Here is a 27,621-nt window from a genome sequence, read left to right as displayed (position 1 = left end):
TGTGTTCCTAAGGATGCATATTTATGTACCACCTGATCTATCTCTCTATCTCCTGGTGGTGTACACAACAAATGAAGAATTTAGTGAGGATTCCCCTTTACAAACAAAGGGAAATCCTGGCTATAGTGAGGCTTCTAAAGCCATAGCATCATGGTGTCATCCCATTTACTATGTGATCCCTTATTGGGTGGGATCAACTACGTGGCTATTACTAGGAGAAGTAGCACCAAGAGATTTTAAATAATGAAGTTCACACAGGGCATACTTTCAGTTCATTGAAATTACCAGTTTCCACTGAAAAAATTAAACTGGACAACATTTGGAACAGATGCACTTGTGTCAATGAATTACAGAATTGCTTCTATTCTGGGGTGGGGGGGAGCCTCTTTCATTTTCTGTTTAATATAATTTTGGCAGCTGTTTTATCTACAGGATGAATCCTTAAGTAGTAACAAAATTGAAATTACATGTTTATGAAGATGAATCTGTACATAAGCAAAGAAGGAATTTTACCCAAGCAAAATACACCCATTACTCAAGTGTTTCTCATGTTTTACACCTTGTGCTATAATTTAGAGCTTGATTGACTCTGAAAAATATCCTCAGCTGGCTAAATGGGGAACAGTAAGCCCTCTGCTAATATTACAGGAGCTGTTTATTGACTTATCTTCTGAGAACGGGAAAGAAAATGAAAATAAAACACAGTGTGATTATGCTAATTTGATGTGCACATAGGAAGAGGATCACACTTATTCTCCCTCCATGTCTTTCAATCTCAAGGGAACTGAGTTTCTGAGTGAAAACAAACAGAGGAAAACTGGTAGCTTGCTAGAAAATTTAAATAAACAGCAACTACCAAATGATTTGCAGGTGTCAAGAAGGTCTGGCAACTACAAGAAGCTCCATTGCCTGACCTTGCTGTTTGTGGGCAGGGATGTGCAAGAATTTTTTGTTTCGTTGCTCCATTTGTTTTTACTATTTAAAATTTGGTTCATTGCAATGTTGTTTCATTGTGGCCACCATTTGTTTCATGATAGCCCATTTTTAATTCCCCATTTGTTTTGGGTTCAGGGCAGGGCCTTACCTTTTAGGGGGGCAGAGTGACAGCATCCCCTCCCCTTCTATTAGGAAAAGGATCAGCAAATTCCTTTTGGTAGTAGCCATCTCCCCCCCACCCACCCCCCACACAATGCCCCACATGTTACTTTGGTCCAGAGGAGATCATGGAATTACAAGCTGATTGGCTTTACATCTGCTCCAGGCATTTGGAAGAAGAAGCATAAGGAAGAACATGCTGTGCTGCAAGGGAACCAGCATGGTTTCTGCAAAAGTAAGCTCGGCCTCCCTAACCTTCTAAAGTTCAATGAGAGGGTCAACAAGCATGTGGATGGAGCAGAGACTGTATAGTTTGTCATCCAAAGAGTGTTGACACTAGGCATATTCAGGTGTTTCTAACCATATGCAACGTACACATCACATTCTCAATCACAGGGAACATATTTCCCTGGGTAATTCATTGTCCTCTGCAGACGAATAGAGTACTTACAGTTCTAACTCAAACCGGGTTTGAGTCGAACCGTCCTGGTTTTACCGCTTTGAGCTTGAACTGGCCTGGCCCTCCAAAATGATGATTGGTCTTAGTTTGAGCCAAACTGGGCCCAGTTGAGATTGAACTGGTTTGGCCCGGTTTGACCAGTTTGGGTGCTTGTAAAGGAAAATCCTGTAAGGATTCCCCCTTATTAACACTGGGGGGAGGGTTGAAAAAGGGCAGGCATGGGGGCAGGTGAGAAGTTACTTTACACGCTGCTGCAGTGCATGGCTCCTTTGCAGCAGTGGTGGGGCAGTGGCAACTCCCCTAGGCCCCATCGGCACACTCCCCCATCAGCCTGGAGTGCCATAGGCCCAGTTCGGGTCTCCACGCAAGCAGAGAGGGCATTAGAATGATCTACGTGCATGTGCGGAGCCCATTTGAGTCACCATGCAAATTTGCCCTCACTTCTTCTCACCCTATTATCCTTAGTGATGTCATCATGCAGCCGGCCCGGGCTGCTCTTCAAGAGGCTGGGGGGGGAGCCCCCGCTGCTACTGTCACTATCTCCACTGCCACCTCCACTGCCGCTACCTCCACCATTCCCCGCTGGAAAAATCAAGGTACTAAGTTCCTATTCTCTCCCCCGCCCCCTTACTATAGGGAATGCCCCTATACTTATAAAGGGGAATCCTTGCCGGATTCCCCTTTACAAGTATATCCCCAAACCACCCCACAGACCAGTTTGGATTCGAACTGAACCAGCCCAAACCTAGATAGCGACAAATGAGGGAGACAATTTCTAGCTTAACCTAGAATTTTTATATGCGGATACTTTCAAATGAGCCATCCTTCATGGGTATTCTATAGACCTGGAGAGGAGTGAATGAACTATATGTGCTGCTGAAAGTTTGAATTGCTAAGCCAATGGAGGGGGTTTCCCCCCTTTTTAAATTTCTTTAGTACCATATCAAAATCCCCAGTTGCTTAACGCAATAAATATTCAACATCCTGCATTGAATGTTACATGTTCATCCTGAAAATAAGCATAAAGCCATAGTACATAAGGCTCATGTGTGGCTGGCCTAAATGAATTATTATGTATCATTTATACAGCGTTGTTCGGTATAAGAAGTACCTTTCAAGCCTAATTTGTTTATTTATCCTCATGACATCCTTGTAAGCTAGGCTAGGCTGAGGGAAAGTGATGTTCCTGAGCTTCACACAACTGAAAATGATGAACCTTGATCTGCTGCATCCAGTCTGAATGATGCTCTGTTCATGGCACCATTTTTAATGAAAGATTTTGAAATTCCAGTGAAATGGAATCATCCATTAAACATATTTAATGTTTCATTTTTAAGATTACAAAAACAAACAAATATCAACAACAGGAAGGGAGTAAAGCACCTTCCTTGTATCCCTGACTCCTCCACGGCAACACTGGTGACTGAACCCTAAGGATCTGCTACCAGCCAGCGTGGAATCAATACTGAGCTAGATGGCAATACTGAGCTAGATGGATCAATGGCTTGACTCAGTATAAGACAATTGCATATGCTGAACAAGAGTGAGCATTTTAAAGGAACCACATATCTCAGTAAACCTTACAGCAGCCCTGAAATATTGCTTAGCATTACTGCCCTTATATTACAAATTGGGGGAGGAGGGGGAGGGGAGTGAGTGAGCAGGCTTCCCAATACCACCTAGAAAATTCATGGCTGGGATGAGATCTGAAGCAAGGGCTTCCCAGAGCAGATCTCATGGTCCTAGAAACCACTCTAACCCACTCTCATTTAAGAATCACATTTTAATGTGATAGACCAGAAGGCCAAAATTGGTTTATTATAAATGAATGTACAGTGCATATTAATGTGCACAGATTAGATAAAATCATGTAAGCTTAATAACCTTCCTGAATTGTGTGTGTGTGTGTGTTTAACTCAACTTTTCCCCACCCACTTTCTGCTTGTTTGCAGCTTGTTCTAGTATTGCTGAAAACATGAACAAATCTTGCTCTAAGAGAGAGCCTACACAGAATGATGCTTATTAGCAGTGAGTATTTTTACTATAAGTGGGACCACTCCTGCTCCAAGGTCAGAGGCCACATTCTCATGTTAAGAAAGCTACCAAAGTTGCTTGCTCTCTGGTCAACAACAGGTGGGAAAGATTAACCCTTTGAAAGTTATGCTCCTTAGAAGCACAGAGGTCATGGTGTTAAGGTAGGGCTTGCTGTCATCAGTGAACAGTGGTGCCCATTCATGCCCTTGTGATGGATTTATGTTGTACACCAGAAAGCACTCTGTGGAATAACATTTTTGTTCTCTTCCTCCCATTAGCATAGCATCTCAACATCAACTTTGGAAGACAGAATATATTCACTGCCATGTGAGTACTACTAAAAATACAAGGTTTCTATCAAGTCACTTTTTGAAAGTCTTCTTTAAATTGAATTTTTCAACCAGTGACAGACACAGCTTTACTTACAAAATACATCCTGGCACCCCAAACCTATGGATTGGCTCAGACTGCATCCATCCAAGCATTTTAAGCACTCTTCGTTCATTGGCCTTGGTCTCAGTTAAGGCATGGCTTTATACTAGCCACATGGAGGACACTGTGGAGGAAATCAGAGGAGAAACTGTCTGCTCTCTGCTTTCATCCGAGTAGTGAATATTATAACCATTCAAGAGATGAGTGCAAGTTGGGAGAAAGAAAAAAACAGCATAGCAGCAAAGGTGCCTCCTCACTATTACTACTGCTGCTGCTGCTGCTGCTGCTACTACTACTACTACTACTACTACTACTACTTATTATTATTATTATTAGTAGTAGTAGTAGTAGTAGTAGTAGTAGTAGTAAATATCCAGAACCATGAATTCCACATGTAACAAGGAAAGTTCGGCTAGCACAAGAGGATAGCTTAGTTGTGCTTAAAAAAACAGGGATTTGAGAATTGTGCTATAGTGCTCTTGAGAAAAAGTCCCCATTAAAACAAATGAGGTGTGCTGCTGCTGTTGTTCAATTCTAGTCTGGAATACAAGCTCCAGACTTAGCACAACCAGCTCAAGCAACAGCGTTGCACTACTGCAATATCCTTCCATGTGTGGTTCGTTGCTCTGGATTATTCCAGAACAATAAACCACACATGGAAGAATATTCAATATTATTATTGTTGTTGTTATTGTTATTGTTATGGGACTTGCGACAACAAATAGACAAACATCTGCCACACAATACACCAGATATAATTGTAGTTGAGAAGAAAGAAAAACAAGTTAAAATAATCAGCATAGCAATACCAAGTGATAGCAGAATAGAAGAAAAAGAAATAGAAAAAATAACAAAATACAAAGATCTACAAACTGAAATTGAAAGGCTGTGGCAGAAGAAGACCAAAATAATCCCAGTAGTAATTGGCACCCTATATGCAGTTCCAGAAGACCTTGAAGAGCACCTCAACAGCATAGGGGCCACAGAAATCACCATCAGCCAATTACAAAAAGCAACTTTTTCTGGGAACAGCCTATATTCTGTGACAATATCTATAATAATAACAACAATATTGATAATAAAATTCAGCCATCCCAGGTCCTTGGGAAGCACTCGATGTCTGGATAAAACAAACCAGTCAATAATGCCTGTCTGAATGTGTAAACAACAATAATAAATTAATAATAAAAATATGCTTTTCAGCAGAAAAGTTCTCAAAGCAGTTTTCATAGAAAAACAAACACAAGGTATGCATCAGCAGCAGCCAGTGGAGGGATGCTGTGCTGGGCTGTATAGGGACAGCTGCTCTCCCCCTGCTGAATACAAAAGGTACATCCTTTCCAGTTAGCAAGAGGAAGTGCAGCTCTTCAATTAATTAGTACAGCTATAAGTGAAATGTGAATGTAAATTTTAGGGCTCCAAACTTTAACCAGTTAATCAGGTTAATATGACTAAATTTTATTGACTAAAACAGCAACCCCAAATTAATTGGGTGACTTCCAAACATGGCAGATGGCAGGCACCATCTTAGAGAAGGCATTCCCTCCTGTGTGAGAATGAAGGGGGAATACCTCTTCTAAAATGGTGCCTGCCTCTTTATATCACTGTCTTATCCCTTCTCTCAAGTGATCAATTGTTAGATTTGGAAGCCAAGGGTCTGAGGCTACAGTGGTGGAAGCCCATAGTTTAGATGGCTTTAAAAGCTGATTAGACAACTTCTTGGAAAAGAGGTCTATCAATGGATATTAGTCTTGAGGGTTATATTTACTTTCCAGGTTCAGAGGCAACATGTGTGCCAATAGCAGCTGCTGGGAAACAAAGGCCTGCTTGCAGGCCATTGTGGGAAGCAAGATGGGATTGGATGATGGACTCTTGGTCTAATCCAACAGAGCTCTTCTCATGTTCTTAAGGAAAAAGGTCAAATGGATGTCAGGGCAACAAAGGCCCACCAAAAAAGCAGGGAGGGGGAAAGTAACCATTAGATCAGTCATTGTAGCCCATGAAGGGCTCCCAAAGTGTTGTTTTGGTGCTGCCCTTCTGGGGCACTAAGATTGCCAATATAGAATAGCTATGCCAGGACAATCACTATGCTTGGGAAGGGATGGGATCAGTGCTCACCTGTGACATTTTACTGCCTGAAGCAGAGCACCAAAAGGACCCCATCTCTTCCCTTTTTAGCCTGCTTTCCAGTAGGCTTATCAGATCACCTGGCATTCCGTGTGTCTGTGTATGCTTCCCCCACTATCAACTTCGCAACACCTCGACCAATATGAACCAAATCGGGAACCGTTGTAGGGACACATAGGGACACCTCAACAGTTTGTGATGATGTTATCCACCCCAATTCAAGATGGCAGATGCGTAAACATTTGAGGTGCAAGTGGGGTAACTTGTGAACCACCTAACCAATTTGAACCAAATATGCTACAACTATAAGTGCACATGGAGAAACCTCATTGACATAGTTTGTGATGATGTCATATTTCCCAATCCAAGATGGCACACATGAATGTTTGAGTGGGCTAACTTGTGAATTGTCTAACCGATTTGAAACAAATTAGGTACACTTGTAGTGAGTGACACACAGGGACACCTCAATGGCATAGTTTGTGATTATGTCATCCACCCCAATTCTAGATGGCGGATGCATAAACTTTTCTGGCGCAAGTGGGCTAACTTGTGAATCGCTTAACCAATTTGAACCAAATTTGCTACAGCTGTAGGGACACATAGAAATGCCCCAATGGTGTAGTTTGAAATGATGTCATCCACTCCGATCCAATATGGCAGACATGTGAACCTTTTAGGCACAAGTGCACTAATCGGAGGACTGTCTAACCAATTTGACCAAATTTGGTACAGTTGTAGTGAGTGACACACAGGGACACCTCAATGGTGTAGTGTGTAATGATGTCATCAAAGATGCCAGATGCATGAATATTTGATGTGCAATAGATTGTGCCAGGATTGGTTCAAGATTGTGGACCTCGATTTGAACCAGATTTAGTCCAGTTGTAGAGACAGTGAAAGGAGAGTAGGCAGATTAGTTCTTACTAGAACAACTTGTTTCTATTAAAATCACCCCTCCAGTTCCTTCCTTCTTTCAAATCTCTCCCCCTTCCAAACAGAAAAGAAAGGAAGGGGGTGAGGAAAAGCCATGTGATTCAATATCACTTCCCTTTCTCCCTAGATAATCCAGATGCTTGGTGGAGTCCTGTGCTGGCTCATAATCTGCTGCCCGAAGCAGCCCTCTTGACCCTGCTTCATGGTAAGGCTGCCCCTGGGTGGGGTCATCCTTTTACCTCTCCAGGTCTACAGTTGGGAGGCATAGCCTTGACTCTGCTCTTCAAAGGCTGGATGAATACTCACCATGGCAAGTGAAATGATGGAGGCTTGCTGAAACTATATTGCCTGCGTGGAAGTGTCTGTCTACTGTCTGTAACAAGATGTTACTAAACCACACTTTAGAGGAGGAGCTTTTAATTCTGCTCCGGCTTTTTCTCCTTCCTTTTGAAGTTGACATTCACTATGCTTACAGGTTGGGCTTTCCTTTTTCTAAACAAATCAGAGACTAACACAGCTACAAAACCATGATGTACTGTATAAGAGAGCAATATCATACAAAGGGAGTATCTAAAGAGTGTTATAAAGATAATATGCAAATATGTGTTGATTATGAAGATGTCGTCTGAGCTGCAGTGAACAGATGGTAGCACAGCGAGCTAATGGCATGTTTTGCATCTTGAGGCTGCATCACCTTTCTTATTAGACACACAGCATTCATAATCATTAAGGTCCCTTGCCAAGCTGTGTGGGTTTTATAACTCTCCAGTTTCCGACTTTTAAAGATGCTTTTCCTCTCCCCGGTTTTTGTGTGAAAGACTGTGGGGAACTGACTAAGTGATTGGCTGACGACACAACAAACCCATAAAACGGGGAACAAAAAGAAGGACTGACTAACTCTAACTCAGACACACATAATAAACATGATGGGAGGAAAGCAAGGGATTGGAGAGTCATTTCCCTCCATCTTTTCCAGTAAAAGATTTTGGTGCAGTGCCCAGTGAATCCAGAGGCTTATTGCTCTCTTTGGTGAAACAGAACCAAACTCAGAATAATCTTAGAACTTATCAAGCTGCAAGCTGCCTAATGCTTTAGTGAAAGCAAAGATACCTCTGAAAAGCCAACATCAGAGTTGGCCCAACAACAATGTTTTGCTAACAGTCTCCACACCTCAGGATTGCCAGGTCCCACCCATGGAAGGAAGGAAGGGAAGACATTGGTATAAAAACTAAGAAAGAGGGGGGGAAATAATGGTTTCATTCTGAGAAAGCATAATGATAATCATGGGTGTCTGCAAGACCTTTTCCGGGAGGCACAAAAACTGCAATCCTATATCCACTTATCCAGGAGAGAAAGCCCAACAGCAGTCCACGAACTGATAAGGTTTAGCAGTCACATGGCCCTTTTGGACTGGGCAGAGCATGGTACTGCCAGCATAGTTAAGATGAAGAGTTGTCTCAACATTATACCATTTAAAACCCTGCACATTCAATTGCTCATACAATTAAAATTGTCTGTTAAGAGTGTGCACAAAACCGGTTTGCCCAGTGTGGTCCAAGTCCAAACCAGATTCGAGCCAGACCAGGCATGATCGGTTTTGTGCCCCCAAACTAGAACTCCGGCTCAGCTCAAATTCGAGCCAGTTCGGGGTTCTAAAAGTGATGTTTTTAAAACTTTCCACCGAGTCTGGAAAGTTTTTAAAACTTTCCAGCAGCACCAGGGGGGTGCTGCTGTGGCCATGGGGAGAGGGTCTCTGGTCTTTCCCCCTCCCCCTGCCAGCCTCCTCCTGGTCTTCTATGGGCTGGTTATTCCCATTTTCAGGCTGTTTTGGCCCTCTCCATGGTCGCGGCAGCTACACATGCACCCTGGCCATTTGCATGGCCGGGTCAGGAGGTTTGGCTTGACCTTGAGTCAAACCAGGCCCAGATAGATGGCAAACCGGCTTGACCTTGAGCTGGTTCACACATCTCTACTGTCTGTCAAATCTGCCTAAACATATGCAGACATCAACTAGCTGGCAGGAGACACCACCCCTCCAAATTTGGTGCAGGTTCATTGAAAAGTGGCTAAGATATAGCTCTTTAAAGATCACTTTCTTTAAAAGGGGGCGTTTAAGTGTTGAATACCATTTTTCACCACAGATAATATACCTCTTTAAATTTTTGATGCCACTTGAATTTTCACCAGAAATTCAGATCCATGCTGAGACTAGTTATTTAAACATATATCTAATATATTCCTAGTAATTGCCATTTGGAATCTACTAGCAGATTAAAATCAACTAAGGGCCACTTATTGTCACTTTTGCCCACTGAGGGTTCTCAAGCCAGAGTTGGGAGGGACAAGCCCTGTCAAGTTCTAGAGAATGACTTCCTGGTTCTGAACAGAGCTCCTGATAAAGAGAGACTGGCCGCATTCGCACATAACAGGAAACTGGAGTTGCAGGGGCCTGAGGTTGAATTTCTAGTAAGTCTATATGCATGCAACTGCAGTTCAGACACAAAGGCAACCTGAGGTTTCCCTCTCGAAACTCCAATTTCAACCTTCAGTTTGTAGTGAGTCTTGCTGCTTCTACCTGAGGTTTCTGTTACATCTGAAAGCTACTTTGAGTCCCAGCAAGCTCTAACTTGAGGGAGGAAGCTCCTCCCTTGCTCTGGCTGTGATTGGCTGCCAGACCTGTCCTTCATTCCAGAATGAAGTCCCTGCAGCCAGTTCTCTCTCCTCTCTACAGTCTCCTTGACCACAGTTGGGGTTCTACTGGTTACGTCTGAATGCAGACAGGTAAGTGCACCAGGGTGGGGGCAGAACCACATCATGTGAATGCAGCGTGTGTGTGTGTGTGTGTGTGTGTGTGTGTGAGAGAGAGAGAGAGAGAGAGAGAGAGAGAGAGAGAGAGAGAGGTGGGGTGGGTGGGGGTGGGGAGGGGGAATATGACTTACAAAGACTTGACAGCTTTTGCGGTGTGGTAATTAAGATGGGCATGTTAACTTGCAAAAGCATGAGTGAAAACTGAAAGCATCTTATCTCTCATATTAAACTAAAGGTTTTTGCATGACTAAATATGTCTTAACTTGATGTAATTTTGACAGCAACCTGTACGGCAGGGGTTCTCCATTTTTTTTTTTTGATAGTATCACTCTCTAAAATAATACATAAAGCTACATGCCACCCCCACACCCTTGATTAAAGCTACTGGCTGATATCCTGACTAATGAAGTGAAGACAGAAACCTGTTGTCGAGGGCGACATGTTTCAAATCTAGCAGAGCATTTCTAGAGTGTGGGAAGTTCTGAAAAGTATTTGTATTCTTGCACAAATACAGAAGAGCACCTGCACTTTGGAAGCAGGTACAAAACTGGCACAGCAAAGGCACTTATTTGGTCATTCACTAGCTGAATTCTAGTGAGTGTCTCCTGAGAGAGAACTCTCCCCTGGCCTATCAGCTAAAGAAGTGCCACAGCTGTACCTCTGCTTGGCTTGGTGAACAGAGGAGGAGCCAAATGGTTGTTGGCGCCTGTCTCCATCTCCCTCCCATCGTCCATGACCGTCTTCACACCTCAGAGATGTTGGGTAAGGCCCCTGCCCTCCTGACAGCTTCTTCCTGATTCCCAACTTCCTTTTAAGTTGTTTGGGACTCCCTGCAGGTGTTTGAGCATCCCTGCTGCAAGGTAAGTAAGTATTTTTTCCATCCCCATATTGCAGCGGGGAAGTTTAGGCTGAGAGGGAGAAGGACACCTAGTGAGTTCATGGCAGAGGTTGAGATCTGAACCAGGGAAATGCTAATGTACAGTCCAGTCTCTTAGTGTTACTAAGCTGCAACAGCATACACGACTGTTCTTGTTATCCATGGCATGGATTGTGGGGGTCAAACTAGATATCACTTTAAGCACATGACTGGGGCTTGCATGCTTGCTTTTTATTTAATAAATAACAACTGCATTGGGCCCACATAGATTGGGACTATAGTGCTTGCAGAGAGGTACTTTAATCCTCTGCCCCTGCCATTGTCCAGATCCAGATCCATCCAGATCCAGATCCATCCCTCCAGCTGCCTTTTTGCAGGGCAAATAGCAACCAAAGAGCCACATCTAGAGAACAAATGGTTAAGGACCCCACTGTGATAAATTAGGGGTGCAATTACATGAAAGCCACACCAATGAAGAAGTAAATGTGTTGTTTTATTGCCAACAAAGCAGCTTTTCTGTAGCTTCTTCTGAAACTCCTTCTTGCTCAACAATACCCGCCCTACAAACTCCCATCCTCCATGTTCTCTGTAAGGTTGTGCCTCTGAATTATAAGAATCACTACACGTTCTCCCTCCCCACCAATTCAGGGTGAGAAGGCAAACCAGCTCTCATTTCCTGAATAAAAAACAAATGTGTTAGCCTCAATCTCCTGTGCTCAAAGTAACATCCAGCTTGACTCTTGGCTGCCCTTGAAGAAGAGTCTTATGACTTTGAAAATGTTGGGCCAAATATATTGCACTCAGTCCATTGCTAATGTCACTTCTCCCTCTGTTTCAGCCTCCATCCATGACCAGTGAGATTTTGCCATGTTCTGCCCTGGCCCACCAGCTTTTCCCCTCGCCATCAGATTGTAACTCCTGATTCCACAAATCCCTCCCGCTAGCTTGGCTTGAACCAAACCATAGATACCACTGTGTGTCTGTTTTACTCAGTTTTGTATTTTAAGATAGGAACTGTGACATCATTAAAAATTGTACAGTAGTTATAATTATGCACAAGATTTGTTCTGCATGCTTGTTCTAAATGCACTTTTTTCACGCAATGCCTTGTACACACAGTATCGTATTGTAAAAGGGGAAACAACCTCCCTGATCTTAATATATTGCAGACTGGTGTTTTCCATATGTCATTGTTTTACCTGAGCAATAATTTAAAGAGTTAGAGATGTTCCACACATTGGGTAGACGTGGGTGTTATATGTCATGCAACAAATCTGTGGTAAGCATGTAATTCAACAGGAAGTAGCATAAAGGATTTTTCAGTCTGGCAAGGGGAAGTATGAGATGTAAGTTTCATAGCAGCATGTCACAAATAACAGGCACTGACATTCTAACTAATGCGGAAGCAGCTATGGGGATGCAGCAGGACTGCCCCTGCTGCTTCATCGGCCTCTGTTAGGCGCAGAGCCGGAGCTGAGGGCAGCAACATGTTTCTGTTATAACAGAGGGCTTCAGGAGTGCAGGAAAGCACTGTCAACGAAGAAACACGTAATGAAGGCAGAAAGAACAGTAAGGGTGAATTCCTGGAATTCCTGAATTCCCAAAGTTCCAGGGATTCCTGAAATGCACTGAAGTCCTGGCGAAGCTGCTGAAGCCCTGGTGAAGCTGCTGAAACCGCCACAGTACTGTTGAAGCTGCCCAAGTCCTGGCAGTGCTGAAGTCCTGCCGAAGCCACAAATTCTTGGAATTCCTGAAGTTCTCAGTATTCCTAATATTCCTGAAATTCTTGGAATTCCTGACAACTTGGATTCCTTGGATCCCTGAAATTCCTGGTTTTGACCTTTCTGGCATACAAGCCCCCAACCCATGTGTGATAATTTAAACAGTGTTAGTCAGGTTAAGGTTAAGATAAAGTTGTGCCCTCGAGTCGATTTCGACTCCTAGCGCCCATAGAGCCCGGCAGTTTTCTTTCGTAGAATACAGGAGGGGTTTACCATTGCCTCCTCCCGCACAGTATGAGATGATGCCTTTCGGCATCTTCCTATATCACTGCTGCCTGATATAGTATCAGCAGGGATTCGAACTGGCAACCTTCTGCTTGTTAGTCAAGCATTTCCCCGCTGTGCCACTTAAGGTGGTGGAGCCTCAATCTTTGTGAAAAAATTACAGCCTTATTAAATTCCCAGCAGGTGCTGAATCAAAGGTGTCTTGCAACACAACCCAGTTTGAATGTCTATGACATTTTTGCTAAAGTTACTTGTGTGCTAAACTCTCAACTACTACTGTAGGCCAAACCAGGAGGAGTAATATAAGGAAAGGATGGTTTGATCAGGATTGTAGAATTAAGAGACAAGCTTTGAGAAAGCGTCAGAGAAGAGCTAGGGAAGATAGGTCTGATTCCTCGATTCAGCTACTGATCCAATTAGGAAAATAGGAAATATAGGAACATAGGAAGCTGTTATATACTGAGCCAGACCATTGGTCCATCTTGCTCAGTATTGTTTTCACAGAATGGCAGAGGCTTCTCCAAGGTTGCAGGCAGGCATCTCTCTCAGCCCTATTTTGGAGAAGTCAGGAAGGGAACTTGGAACCTTCTGCTCTTCCCAGAGCAGCGGCTCCATCCCCTGAGGGGAATATCTTCCTGTGCTCACACTTCTAGTCTCCCATTCATATGCAACCAGGGAGGACCCTGCTTAGCTAAGGGGATGTCATGCTTGCTACCACAAGACCAGATCTCCTCTCCTCTTATATTTCACTCCCAATATAAGTAATTGTTAAAATCCTACTATAATGATCAATGGAGAGAGCTTGGCGTCAGTATAATCAAAAAAATTAGAGGAAATTTTGGGAATTTGTGGCTAATGGCATTCACATGTATAATACTACACCAGATGCACATATTTCAGCACAGAACTGGTCTCAACATTTTTCTGCTATATAAAGCTGCCCTCATAGTGAATCAACAATAGTTCATACAGAACTTAATACAATACCAGAGTGGCCAGTTGTCTCGGAATCAGAGAGTAAGCAGCTGATTTCTGCCTTAAACCTTGGAAAAGCTCCTGGAGATGATATGGTACCCCCAGGTATATAAGCTGAATGATTATTGTTGGGCTCCTATTCTGGCTAAACGTTTCTCAGAAATTGGCAATGCATGTGTTATACCCTACATCTAGAAACAAAGTATTATATACCCAATTTTCAAAAAAGGCAATAGGCAGGAACTTTCCAACTACCATCCAATCCGTCTTTGAGACATCTCCTACCAAGTTTTATGCCCACCATCTTTTGAATAAGTTCTGGATGGAAAGGTTTTATTGGGAGGAATCAATAAAACCTTTCCATCCAGAACAGGCAATATTTCATAAAGGACACATTATGATAGATCATTGTGTCATCCTGAAGGCCCTAATCCAAAAATATGCCAATGGCCACAAAAAACAACTCTATGTTGCGTTTATTGATTTTATCTCTGCTTTTGATTCAATTGACAGGTCCCGATTATGGGTGCAACTTGAGAGGACAGACATTGATAGGCGTCTTCCTAGGCTAATAATTGAATTACACAGATATCAAGACTAGGGTGAGAGTGGGCCATCAAGGGTCTTTATCAGATCCTATTTCATTGGAGGGAGGTATTAAACAGGGCTGTTTACTCAGTCCCTTTTTATTCAATTTTTATATTAATGATATAATATTGGCCATGGAATCGCAGAGTGTTTTCTCCCTTTCACTCAGTGGACGTAAAATCTCAATTTTAATGTAAGCTGATGACATGGCAATCATATCTTGCACTGAGATTGGCCTTAGATGAATACTGGCCAGATTGGCTGATTATTTTGAAAGGGGAACACAGAGGATAAATGATGACAACACATAATTAGTAGTCTTTGGTAGTAGCAACACCAAATATAGGTGGTCAATTAACACTCAACAAATAGAGCAATGCTCCTCCTTCAAATATCTGGGCATCTCCTTCCATAAGTCCCTTGCATGGAAGACACACCTAATCAACTGCCCAACATACAGTGGGGGGCTATTCTGAAGTTATTGTACTCCAAGAGAGGGCAGTTAATAGGCCCTGCACTCAAAATATTTCAGGTCAAGGTGATAGCTCAGATGTTGGATGGGGTTGAGATCTGGGGATGAGATGTGAAGGCTATTGTCCAGTTGGAAGTAGTCAAGAACAATTTCCTAAGGAAGATTTTGGACCTTCCCCAGGGCACTCCTGATGCCTATTTAAGGGTGGAGGTAGAACTACCCTCAATCTCCATTAGAGTCCATCTAGCATTGTTAAGGTACTTTACAAAATTAGAAAGTCTCCAAGAACACCACCTAGTTAAATCTTGTTATTTATACTATATGGGTGGGAAGACCAATGGTCTAAACTTTTGTCTCACATCCTATAGTTGTACTCCATGGCTCCAGTGGGGGAATTTAGTTCTTGGAGCAGAGATAATATTAGAGATCGGCTCTTCGAATGGTATGCCGGTAGAGTAATCAAAGTTCTCGTTTTGGAACCACCATTATAAGAAACATAGAACCCTCTCTCAATATCTGGTCAATATTACCAATGCTCCACTGAGGAAGGCTTTTACATCTTTTTGTTTTCAAACTGTGCCTTCAACATATCTTGAAGTGAGATTTTGCCATAGGAAAGCCCATTTTTTGTTGATATCTTGGATATGTACTTATTCTTTTTCTCACTTCTAAGTTTCCAAGCCAACAACTTGCCTGGTTTGTTTGCAAATTCAAATGACTTTTGCTTCGCATATTTTAAAGTTCTGTTCAACTTCATTTAATAGTAACATAGAGAGCTGCTGCTGAAGCACTTTAATGACTTGAGTAATCTTCTTTTTGTCCTTAGCCCATAGAAGTTCTCTTTCTTTTTTAGAAATCTCCATCAATAATCCCTCTTTTTTCAATCCCCTTTGCTTTTTCAAGTATGCATTTTGTTGTATTAAAAAACCTCTCATAACTGCTTTTCCTGCATCCCAAACTATCTTATTGTCCATTCCTTGGTTTAAATTCAGTTCAAAATAGTCCTTTAACTTCCTTTTGGCTTTCTCCACAACTTTTTTCAGCAAGTATTCATTCAGTCTCCAGCGAAAGGAAATTGTTGCCTTCTTCTTCCATGTAAAGCAAATTGCATTATGATCTGAAAAGGTTCTGGGCAAGATATCCATTCTTTTCATACATGGTGTAATAGATTTAGATGTCCAGACCATATCTATCCTTGAATGAGATTTGTATCTTTCAGAGAAATAAGTATACTCCTTTGCATTTGAGTTTTTGATTCTCCACAAGTCGTAGAGATCCATATGTTCTACTAAATAAAAAAAAAAGCTTTAGGTAGTCTGCTTTGCAGATTCCTTTCAGATGTATCAGACGCATCAGATTTTCTATCCAAGGATGTGGAAACAACCCCATTAAAATCTCCCAGACAAAAGGGAAATAAAAACGGAATTTTTTAGATATTATTCTGAATTATATAAAGGAAATAAAGTAGAAGATATAAAAATCGACAAATTTCTCAAGACACAAAATATTCCAAAACTTTCTAAGGACCACATAGAAATTATGAATGCAGCGATATCAATAATGGAAATAACAGAAGTAATAAATCAAAGCAAAGCTAATAAGGTGCCAGGGCCCGATGGGCTACCAGCTTCGTACTACAAATCTTTTAAAGATCAAATATTACAGCCTTTGCAATGGATGATGAATGATATTTTGCTAAGAGGAATTATGCCGGAGTCTTGGAAGTATGCTAATATTGCAGTAATTCCAAAACCAGGTCAAGATTTAACGCAAGTCAAGAACTACAGGCCAATCTCACTCTTAAATAATGATTATAAATGTTTTGCTGCCATTTTGGCAAGGAGAATGAAGGTCGTATTAAGACTTTTTATTCACGAAGATCAAGCAGGTTTTTTTGCCAAAACGACAATTAAGAGATAATGTGAGAACAGTTCTGAATGTATTGGAGTATTATGAAAAACACAATGATAAACAGATAGCTATGATCTTTCTGGATGCAGAGAAAGCATTTGACAATGTCTCCTGGCAGTTTATGTGGAGGCTATTGGATGTAATGGGAGCTGGTAACAATTTTATTAGGGCTATTAAGACAATATATTTGGAGCAATACACTAAAATTATTATAAATGGGGAATTATCAGATAAATGTAAAATACAAAAAGGAACTAGACAAGGCTTTCCACTTTCCCCATTACTTTTTATATTAGTACTGGAAGTGCTTTGCAGAAATATTAGAGAAGATGATCAAATACAAGGCCCGAAAGTTGGGAAACAAGAGTATAAACTTAGAGCCTTTGAGGATGATGTGGTGTTTTTTCTAGAAAATCCATTAGAGAAGATCGGAAGACTTTTGCAAAAAATACAACAATTTGGCCAATTGGCCGGGTTTTATATAAATAAGACTAAAACCAAGGTGTTGACAAAAAATATGGACCAGAAATCTAATGATAGATTTTTTGAAATAAGTGAACTGAAAGTGGAGAAGAAAATTAAATATTTGGGCGTCTGGTTGACAAACAAAAACTCTTTGTTGTTTTCAAATAATTATATCAAAAAAGGTTAAGATAAAGTTGTGCCCTCGAGTTAAGTAAAAACTGACTTGCAAATATGGACTAGAATGAACTTATCTTTAATGGGAAGAACTTCAGTTGTGAAGATGAGTGTTTTACCTAAAATCCTGTTTCTTTTTCAGACTATTCCTATAATTAACACCTTAACTTGTTTCAAGCAATGGCAAAAGGACATAACCAAATTTGTTTGGCAAGGGAAAAGACCAAGAATTAAATTTAAAAATTTAACAGATGCTAAAGAAAGAGGTGGTCTTACCCTGCCAGATTTAAGGTTGTATTTTGATGCTGTTTGTTTGACGTGGTTAAAAGAATGGATAACTTTAAGAAATCCCAGAATACTTCATTTGGAAGAAGGTTTGGATGGCATTCATATCTGTGGTATGATAAAAGTAAAGTGCATAAAGATTTTCTTAATCACTATGTAAGAAGGAGTCTAATGAGAGTGTGGGTAAAATATAAAAAATGGTTGGAATCTAAAACTCCATTATGGCTGTCCCCGATTGAAGCTTTAGCATGTAAAGAGGTAAATATGCAGCCTGAATGGGGTACTTACAGGGATGTGTTATGTTTCCAAGAACAGGGCTGTAAATTAAAAAACCTCATTGAAGTACAAAATTTGGTTAGTAACTGGTTTCAGTACCATCAGTTAAATGAAATCTATAAGAAGGATCTTAAAGTTGGATTTGAGGATCAAATGTTGAGATTTGAGAAGGAGCTGTGTGAAAATGACGAAAAATTAGTTTCTAAGATGTATAAGCTGTTGCTTTTGGAGGAGACAAGAGATGAAGTGGTTAAAACGTCTATGATAAAATGGGCTCAAGATGTGGGTCATAATATAGATATGGCAGCTTGGGAAAAATTATGGAAAATGGATTTAAAGTTCACTGCATGTTATACTTTAAAAGAAAATTATTACATGATGTACAGGTGGTATTTGACATCCGAAAAATTAGCATTAATGTATAAAAATGTTCCAAACAAATGTTGGAAATGTGGACATTGTGAAGCAACTTTTTTTTCATATGTGGTGGTCTTGCGGGAAGACAAAGGCCTTTTGGGATATGATATATAATGAGTTGAAGAAAATATTTGGATTTAATATTATTTAAGTTGTGACCATTAATGGACTTGCAAGTAATTTCCCTTGAGATGAATTTCCATTTACCTTGTCTATACAGGCAATTCTAAGCTCTCATCCTGGGACAGCTTGGTCATCTGTATCATACTGCCAAGTAAAGAGGACATCAGGTACAGATATAAAGTATATGATAGGATGAGTGGTAACATGGTGATTGGTATGGGCCTTTTCTTCCAAGTAAATGTGTTTAGAATCATAATCCCAATACAAGTGAGTAAATAGGAACCACAAGACTTACGTACTGCTCCAAAACACACCAGAGATGTGTTTTCTAATGGAAACCTCTGCATGCATAGCATACACTTTACAACTTATGGTAGCTTCAGCTTCTTCCCTATAGCTCTTTCCAGGTGCAGTCATCTGAGAAGCCTCTAGGTCAGGGCTGCTCAGCTTCAGCCCTCCAGCTGTTTTTGGATGACAACTCCCATAATCCCCAGTGACAGCAGTCAATAGTCAGGGATTATGGGAATTGTAGGCCAACATCTGCAGGAGGGCCAAAGTTGAGCAGCCCTGCTCTAGGCCCTGTTGTACTTCCAATGATGTCATGATAGGGTTCTCATGGGCACAATCGAATAAATCCAAATAGACCCCACTAAACACTGGATTATTGTGCAGAGGATGCACTCCAAATTATTCCAATTTAACAGACCAATTCAGAATAGTTATCTGGGGTGGGAGGGCGGGGGGGGGGTCTGTCCATCTCTGGGGGGAAATTGCACAATGTGGATTGGGTTAAATCACTTAATTTTCTATATCACATATCCATAAAACCAGAATAATGTACCCAGGTGATAAAATTCATCTTATTATTGTAAACACACTTATGATATGGATGACAGATATTTCCTGAATGATAGATATTTTCCATTTCATTTTTTTAAAAATAACAGTTTCAAAATAACAAATATGCAAACAATAAAACAAGAATAAAAATAACCTCCTCCTTTCAGGGTTGAACTGAACCATCCCCTGTTCGGTCTGACCCTGGACCAAACATCCTCCAACTGTTTGGGAGATCGCAGATTTTTTTTAAAAAAATATATATTTTAACTTAACCCCTTTGCGGGAGTTGTTGGAGGTGGTTCTGGGGTCCACAGATGTGCCCCCTCCCACCGCCAGCCTCCCTTTTTGCCGCCACTGGCCGTTCAGCTGGCTCTTTGGCCCTTCCCCCTCTGGAGCGGCAGCCATTTTGGAGGCTGCCATGCCTGTGCAATTGGCCTCTGCATGGCCTGGATCACTCAGAGGCCAATTGTGCAGGCATGGCGGCCTCCAAAATGGCCACCACACTGGAGGGGGAAGGCCCAAATGGGCCGAAGAGCCAGCAGAACAGCTGGTGGCAGAAAAAAAGGAGGCCAGCGGGGGGGAGGGGATCCTCCATGGACACCCCCCGCCACCTCCAACAACTCTCCCAAAGGGGGTTATTAAAAAAAAAAAAAAAATCCGCAAACCCCTCGGACTGAACTGAACCAGGCAAGGTTAGAGGGGGTGCCAGACCCAACTGACCCAGTCTGGTTCAAGTCCGGTCCGGACTCAAACCAAACTGGGCCAGCCGGTTCCGTGCACACCCCTAATCAGCAGCACTAAGAGAGCAGAGAATTAAATTGTTTTAACCTCATGCTTAAAAGCTAACACAATAACTAACAGAATAACAGGCACCACTCAAGAGTTCTTGGGGAGAGTATTTCACAACCAGCATGCCACTGTCCAGAAGGCCCTATGCTTGGATGGGTTTTTACCACCTAACCTCTGTAGGGACTTTTACACACAGCAGGCTTTACCGCGAGTTTACTGGGAGGCTTTACTGCGAACACGAAATTGTCCCCAAAAATCGACACAAATGGTGGATCCTTTTTACCCCGGATAGAAATCGGGCTACACTCTAACATGCTGTGAAAAACCTAAATTGTGTGTGAACTTTACCTCGCAGGGACTTTAGGGTAAATCTGGCTATGTGGATGCACCCCTCCATTCCAGAGGAGATGCAAATTACAAGGCTTTAAAAGCCCCAAGTGAAAATCTTCCAGGTGGGGATTTTTGTAGCAGGACCTCTGATGAAGATTTTATAGAGTACTCTCAGGGCAGGTTCACACATAAAATGGAACCTACTTATAAAGTCGAGAACCAAATTGTCTGTGACTGTCTGAACCCATGCAAAGACAGGAACGTCAGGTTAATCTGGGGCTGTAAACAAATTTGAAATTGGATTGAAAAAGTAGGCATGCTCCATCTCGGGTGCATGTTATTTTTGAACTGATGCTCTTCATTAACCTCCAGTTTGTTCCATCAGGACCAATGGCTGCCAGGTAGCACAAGGCAGCTTGGGATAGCTTCCTGGGTGCATGGCTCTGGATCAACATTTCCAACAAATGGAGACATATGATCATGTGAAGTGCCAACCTTAGATTACCTCCAAATCTCTGGCTGGGAGAACCTCAAGTTCTGCACTATCTGTAAAGTTAGCCATGGTTTGCTATCTGTGCACTTTATTTGAGAGAATACTTCCAATTAAACACTGGTAGAATCAGAATGTAAATATTTTACATAAATTCTAATAGAATTATTATTGATATGTTTTACTTAAATATAAATGCAAATTATGAACTAACAGTATCTCTATATATAATTCTCTAAGGTATACCTGTGGCTAATCCCATGCATGGCAGCTCTCGCGAGAGTTCGTGAGCAGAAGCACTGCGGTGATTGGGCAGTGGAGGTTCCATATGCAGATAGGGAGGAGGAGCCTGTGAAAGCAGAAGCACCATAATGACTGGGCAGTGGGGATTCCATATGCAGATAGGGAGGAGGAGCCTGTGATGGTTAAGGTCAGTTGGAATGCAACTGTTACTGGTCAGAAGACGTTCTTGATTGTAGAGGAGAGGAATCTCTCTCTCTCTCTCTCTCTCTCTCTCTCTCTCTCTCTCTCTCTCTCTCTCTCTCTCTATATATATATATATATATATATAGGGATAGTGGGCAGGGGTCTATGAAGAGAGGGATCGTGAGGAAGGAAAGAGCCCCTACAGGAGAAGGAAGCTGCTGTTGTGTGAATTAGATGAGGAAACAAGATGAACAAGATCTGTTCACTCAGGAAGGGAGAGAGAGAGAAGGGAGGGGAAGAAAGACAGAGGGGAAGAGCACGTGGAGGAGAGAGAAAGAGAGAAAAAGGGAAGGGAAGAGAGAAAGAAGGAAGGGCAAGGGATAGGCCTGAGCCTGTCAGCGGCCTGAGGGGAACGAGTGGCCATGGTGGTGGCAGCAGCAAGGAATGGCCCAGTCAACCACTGCTGCTGTTTGGGGCTACCAAGGCCATTGGCGGAGGGAGGCAGGCAGGCAAGGGACAGGCCCGGGCCCGGGCCTGTCAGTGGCCTGAGAGGAACGAGCGGCTGTGGTGGTGGTGGCAGCAAGGAAGGGCCCAGTCCACTGCTGCTGCTGCTGCTGCTGCTCCTGTGGGGAGGAGCAGGAGTGGGGTGAGGGTGGAGGTCTCTGGGGATAGGGGGCTGCAGCTTGGCCAATAGGTTCCAGCAACGTGGCAGCCATGACAAGAGGGGTGAGGGGGATAGAGTAAATGGATGGAGGTGTAGGAGCAGGACTGAGGCTCAGGTGAGGGTGCAGAGATCTCTGAGGTGAGGGGGGCTGTGGCAGGAGGTGAGGGGAGCAATCAAGTACTAGTGCGCAGATGCTCTGCATTGGTTAAGCTAGTATTAATTATTAGTCAATTAAAATGCATTCAACAATATGTTAGATAAATTTCATTTAAATTCCTAATCATATTCTGCTGTTATTTATATGCTCTCATTCTGATTTCTCTGAAATGCACAAGACAATGAAAACAGTGATCTTCATGGAACAGAATTTACAACATATTCTTCTTTATAGCTAGCAACACAGAATGTCTTTATTAAAATTGGAAGAAGGGAAAAGGTTATAGAGGGAATTAAGATAAACCCAAAAGGGCATCTCAGTTTACTAGATATTATCTAAGATGTAAGAAAGGGGGATTTCAAAACAGGATCTGTTTAGCAGGCATTCAGTTTGCCCCCCCCAAAAAAAAATTAGCATTGCAGATAGAGATCGAAGAATGGTGACTTTTTTGTCTTGTGCATTCATTGTCTTGAATCAGCCTATTGTTTATATCTGTGACTCTGCTGCACGTGTGGGAGTGCAATTCACTGCTGGTTGCATTCTAGCTTCATTTCTTTCTGAAATTCTGAAGGGCTTTCAGATATTCCTATCTTTCTTAGCATAGCTCAAAACTGGGCTGATATTTTAGAATCGTGTGGTCTACATTTTTTGCATTGCTGAACTTTTTGCAGAAACAATGTGCTTCCGTTTTGTTGTTGCTGTTGTTCCTAAGGCAGAACTACATCTTTTGCCTCCACTGTGGGTCTTCAAAGCTTAGTAAACACATTTTTGCAGAAGGAATTGGAAGATGTGATGCATTCTTCTCATCTAATTGTCATTCTCCCTCTCAGCTGGCTGATGATTAGATGGAAAGGACTCACATGATTTGTCCTGCCGCTTGGTTCTAGTATTTATAAACATACAGTAGCAGTGGAAGATCTCAACACAGGGGAAGTAACTCTCACACTGCTAGCAAATGTGTGGAAAGTGATGAAGAGAAAGGCCAAGAAGAAGAATAGTACACTGAGAGAGTAGAGAGGAAATGAGTCATGAGAAAGAGGAAGGTCTAATATGAAGTAGCTGGACATGCCAAGATTTTGCATAGGACCGATTCTGCTCAGAAAAACAGCAGGTGCCTTTTGAACCTTTTAGTGGGGGCTAGCTACTTAGGGAGTGATTTGAAGTGGAGAAAAGGCAGATGGGGATAGGATTAAACATCCCCACCACTTCCCCATTCAGTATGTCTCTTGCAAAAGTTTTCGATGATGATGATGATGATGATGATGATGATGATGATGATGATGATATAGAACGGTGTTTTATAGCTGCTTCCCTCATACACAAGGAAATCTTATGTAGATTTAACAAAAGGTTTATTCAGCAACAACTCCGTTTTCTCCTTCTCCTTTCCCTCCCTTGTTCTTTCTGACTCCTCCCAACACTCTCTGCAGGATCCCCCTTGGGACAAATGTCCAAACAAACAAACTGCAAAAGATTACTGGATAGGATACAACAAACAGCCTCAAGGCGCACATATCCATGTAACGTGTAGTTAAATTCACAATTGTAGTTTTGTCCCAAGAATTATGAAAGCCTGCTGCATCTTGTTTGAAAGTTGTTTTTGCCATCAGCCAATATGGTTCAATAACAGGGTTCAGTTACTTCCTCTTCAATTGATTCATCAGTCTTGGCCAAATTGCTTTCCCTCACCTGGAGTTCCCAAACTATAAAAACTGAAGTGAGCTACTGTAGATTAGGGGTGTGCACGGAACTGGCTGGTCCAGTTCAGTTCGAGTCCGAACCGGACCAGTTTGGTCCGGCACCCCCTCGAACCCCCTCCCCGGGTTTGGTCAGGGGGTTGCGAACATTTGTATGTTAAAAAATATTTTTTAAAAACTTACCCCCTCCAATGGGATTCTCCAAGGTGGTGGTAGGAGTGTCCGCAGAGGTTTCCCCTCCTCTGGTGGCCTCCCTGCTTTCCAAAACAGGCCAGTTCGGCTGTTATTTGGCCCATTTGGGCCTTTCCCCCGGTGCAGCAGCCATTTTGGAGGCCGCTGCGCCTGCGCAATGGGCTTCATGGCCTGGGACCCGGGGTAGTTCAGCTCAACCCCGAGCCTTTGAACCGAATTGGTTTGACTTCAGCAGGTTTGGTTCCAAATCTGTTTGCACATCCCTACTTTAGATGGCTATTGTGGTGTGAGAGTTAACATAAGGCAAATGTTAAGCATCTTGGAAAATAAAAATAGTTTAGCTGTTTTATAATAATTAAGCATTCTTTTTCTGTTTAAAGATGGTGACAGAAATAGTGGTTATGGCAACAAAAAGAAGACCATTGCTGGACATCAGCTGTAGTTCAAAAGCAAACTGTAATAGCTAACCCCAAACTATCAAATGTTAAAGACTGTTTCTGCCTCAAGCCATCTGTGTTGTAAAGCAAGAACTATATTGGTGAAACAGATCCAAATAAAACACAAGGGCCAACATCCAAGTGAATGCTGCACTGCACAATCATATGGAGTAGAGCTAGTCTTGTGGTAGCAAGCATGAATGGTCCCATTTGCTAAGCAGGATCTACCCAGGTTTGCATTTGAATGGGAGACTACATGTGAGCACTGTAAGATATTCCCATTAGGGATGGGCCGCTCTGGGAAGAGCACCAGCATGCTTGTGTGCAGAAGGTTACAAGTTCCCTCCCTGGCATCTCCAAGATAGGGCTGGGAGAGACTCCTGCCTGCAACATCGGAGAAGCCGCTGCCAGTCTGTATAGACAATACTGAGCTAGATGGACCTGACTTTAGTGGTCTGACTCAATATAAGGCAGCTTCCTGTATGTTCTTATGTTACACTAGTGCAAAAATGTTGCATTAGCCAGATACATGAAGTAAGGAGCTTGCATTCCTAACCAGTGTTGTGTTAATGCAAACTGTTTGTGCTTGCATAAAGTGATGCATCCTCACACGTTTTGCAGGGAACAATTGTGCAAGAGCACAACTTTAAACATCCGCGTGACTTCATGCGGCTACACGACTTTCTTGCACTAGTTGCACAAGTTGAATTGTAGAAATGCAGCATTAATTTGGATGTGGGCCAGTAAAACAAGAAATTACCATTCTGTCCATAGAGCAATACTAGTGAAAGGACTCCAGGCTAGTGTTAACTCTTTCCATCTCGTGGAGGAAGCTGTAAAACTGGGGCAGCAACTCTACATATACAGGCTCATTTGGGTTTCCTTGTTTAACTACCAGGTTTTCAGTTTGCAAGCATTCTTCCTGTATCACACAATGTCCACATGATCTCCATTCACTCATGACTAGTTGATGTCCAGAAGAGGTTAGAAAAATGTGTTTATACGGTATCTTCTGCACTGAAGTTTATTCATGGTTTTTTAAAAAAAATCTTAAGCAAGTTTCATGGAAATCTAACACAGATTGAAATATAGTGAACTGGAAAAATGGTCGTTGCTTCATAATTCAGTGAAAGACTGGACTTTCTGGTTGAAAAAGTACCTGAACAAAAGTTTGTTGGAAAGAATCATTCCTCATTGTTTTCCAGTGGGAGTTCCATATTTCCCTGCACATTTATCCATTTTCCCAGGGTTTTTTAAAAAAAAATTCTGATAGTCTCGGCAAGCTCTGGAACCTGTAAAATGACATGTTTCTATCTTTCATGATTTGGTCTGGGAGTTTCATGTTAGTTAGTCAGTTAGTAAGGCGCAAGCAGCTTTATGCTTATAGATGCTTTGTACTATCAACTAAGAGTTAGACAGCCCTTACAATCATAAGAAAAACTCAAAAGCATAAGTAGTTTACAAATCATACATCTGAAGGTTTAGTTATTTGCTCTGGGGCACATCTTTTCACTTATAACAAGTTGTTCTAGTAAGAACTATTCTGTCTACTTTCCTTTCACTATCCCTACAATTTGGTCCAAATCCATTAGACAATTCACGTTAGCCTACTTGTGGCTCAAACGTTCATGCAACCACCATCTTGAATTGGGGTGGATGACATCATCACAAACTATGTGTTTGAGGTGTCCATATATGTCCCCACAACTGTACCAAATTTGGTCCAAATCAGTTCCCACTTGCATCTCAAATGTTCATGTGTCTGCCATCTTGAACTGGGGTGGATGACATCATCACAAACTATGTGTTTGAGATGTCCATATATGCCCCTACAGCTGTACCAAATTTGGTCCAAATCAGTTCCCACTTGCATCTCAAACATTCATGCATCCACCATCTTGAATCGAGGTGGATGACATCATTACAAACTATGCCTTTGAGCCGTCCCCTACATGCCCCTACACCTGTAGCAAATTTGTTTCAAATCCGTTAGGTGGTTCACCAGTTAGCCCAATTGAGTCTCAAATGTTTATGCGTCTGCCTTCTTGAACTGGGGTGAATTGCAGCATCACAAACCATGCCGTTGAGATATCCCTATGTGTTACTCACTACAACTGTACCAGGTTTGGTTCAAATCGGTTTGACAGTCAACAAGTTAGCCCACTTGCACCTCAAACTTTCACAGATCCACCATCTTGAATTGGGGTGGATGACATCATCACAAACTGTTGAGGTGTCCCTATGTGTCCCTACTACTGTACCTGATTTGGTTCACATTGGTTCAGGCATTGTGAAGTTGATGGGGGAGAGAGGGGACACACACAGACAGACAAACACACACACACACACACACACACACACACGGAATGTTGGGTGATCTCATAAGCCTAATGGAAAGTAGGCTAAAGATCTGAATAAAGGTGGAGGATTCCACAGCCTAATTCTCCCCAAAATGGAACTATATCACATATCTGAGGTTAGATCATGTGATGGAATTTTGGGATGTGTGTGTGTGTATGTGTGTGTGTTGAAATTTACTGCAGTTTTAGTTAATATGGGCATAGAGGAACTATGCAGTCCTCAAGAAGCCTCTGCTACTGGAAAGCTTTATTTAAAACTACAGGACTCTCATTCCTTCTATGTGCCAGGGATTCAAGCATAGGTGGATGACAGCATCACTTTCAACCAGAAGCGGCCAGTGAGGGCATAGGCACTGGTGGGGGTGGGCAGCAAGAGGCACCTTTAAAAATAAATTAGGAAGTGGTTACCAGCATTACCTCAGCACCTGAAAACTGTCTCAAGCAGCTGAGCTCTGTCCAGGATCCTGTGTGGGGCAGTCACATCAGAGGCCATCTGCATGGTCAGCAACACCATGCAGACCATGCAAATGGCCTTGGTGCATGGGAAGGACTGACCATCTCCCTAGAGCAATAATTTCTAAGTCTTGCCATGGCCAGGAAGGCAACAAGATGGTCGTTACTTTGCTCGGGGAGCAAGGCAAGATGTTTAGGGATGCTCCCGACTGTGCATGAATATGCCTTAAAAGTGCATGGGGTTTAAATGCAATTGTACCTAGGTGACCCTGGGCAATAACTTAACAGTCCTTAATTGATAGCAGGCTCTGAAAATTTTGAATTT

At 42.2% G+C, this 27,621-nt stretch overlaps 1 long non-coding RNA gene across 5 annotated transcripts in view; it reads left to right on the top strand.

The window, feature by feature from the left end:
• The first annotated feature begins 339 nt into the window (after positions 1–339).
• LOC128340402 (uncharacterized) overlaps positions 340–27,621 on the top strand; it is a 46,033-nt gene continuing 18,751 nt past the window's right edge. For 3 of the 5 annotated variants that reach the window (XR_008313686.1, XR_008313684.1, XR_008313683.1), the window contains exons 1-9: positions 340–1,330; positions 2,021–2,151; positions 3,508–3,583; positions 3,868–3,916; positions 7,212–7,289; positions 9,816–9,865; positions 18,559–18,628; positions 20,806–21,046; positions 21,151–21,340. This is a non-coding gene — a long non-coding RNA (uncharacterized LOC128340402). Of the gene's footprint in view, positions 1,331–2,020; positions 2,152–3,507; positions 3,584–3,867; positions 3,917–7,211; positions 7,290–9,815; positions 9,866–18,558; positions 18,629–20,805; positions 21,047–21,150; positions 21,341–23,587; positions 24,396–24,426; positions 25,637–27,621 lie in introns of those variants that run through there. The other 2 variants (XR_008313687.1, XR_008313685.1) reach the window with 2 other exon arrangements.

The sequence above is a fragment of the Hemicordylus capensis genome, chromosome 1, assembly GCF_027244095.1.
Source record: "Hemicordylus capensis ecotype Gifberg chromosome 1, rHemCap1.1.pri, whole genome shotgun sequence".
NCBI lineage: Eukaryota > Metazoa > Chordata > Lepidosauria > Squamata > Cordylidae > Hemicordylus > Hemicordylus capensis.
This window is presented reverse-complemented; position numbering and strand designations above follow the sequence as displayed.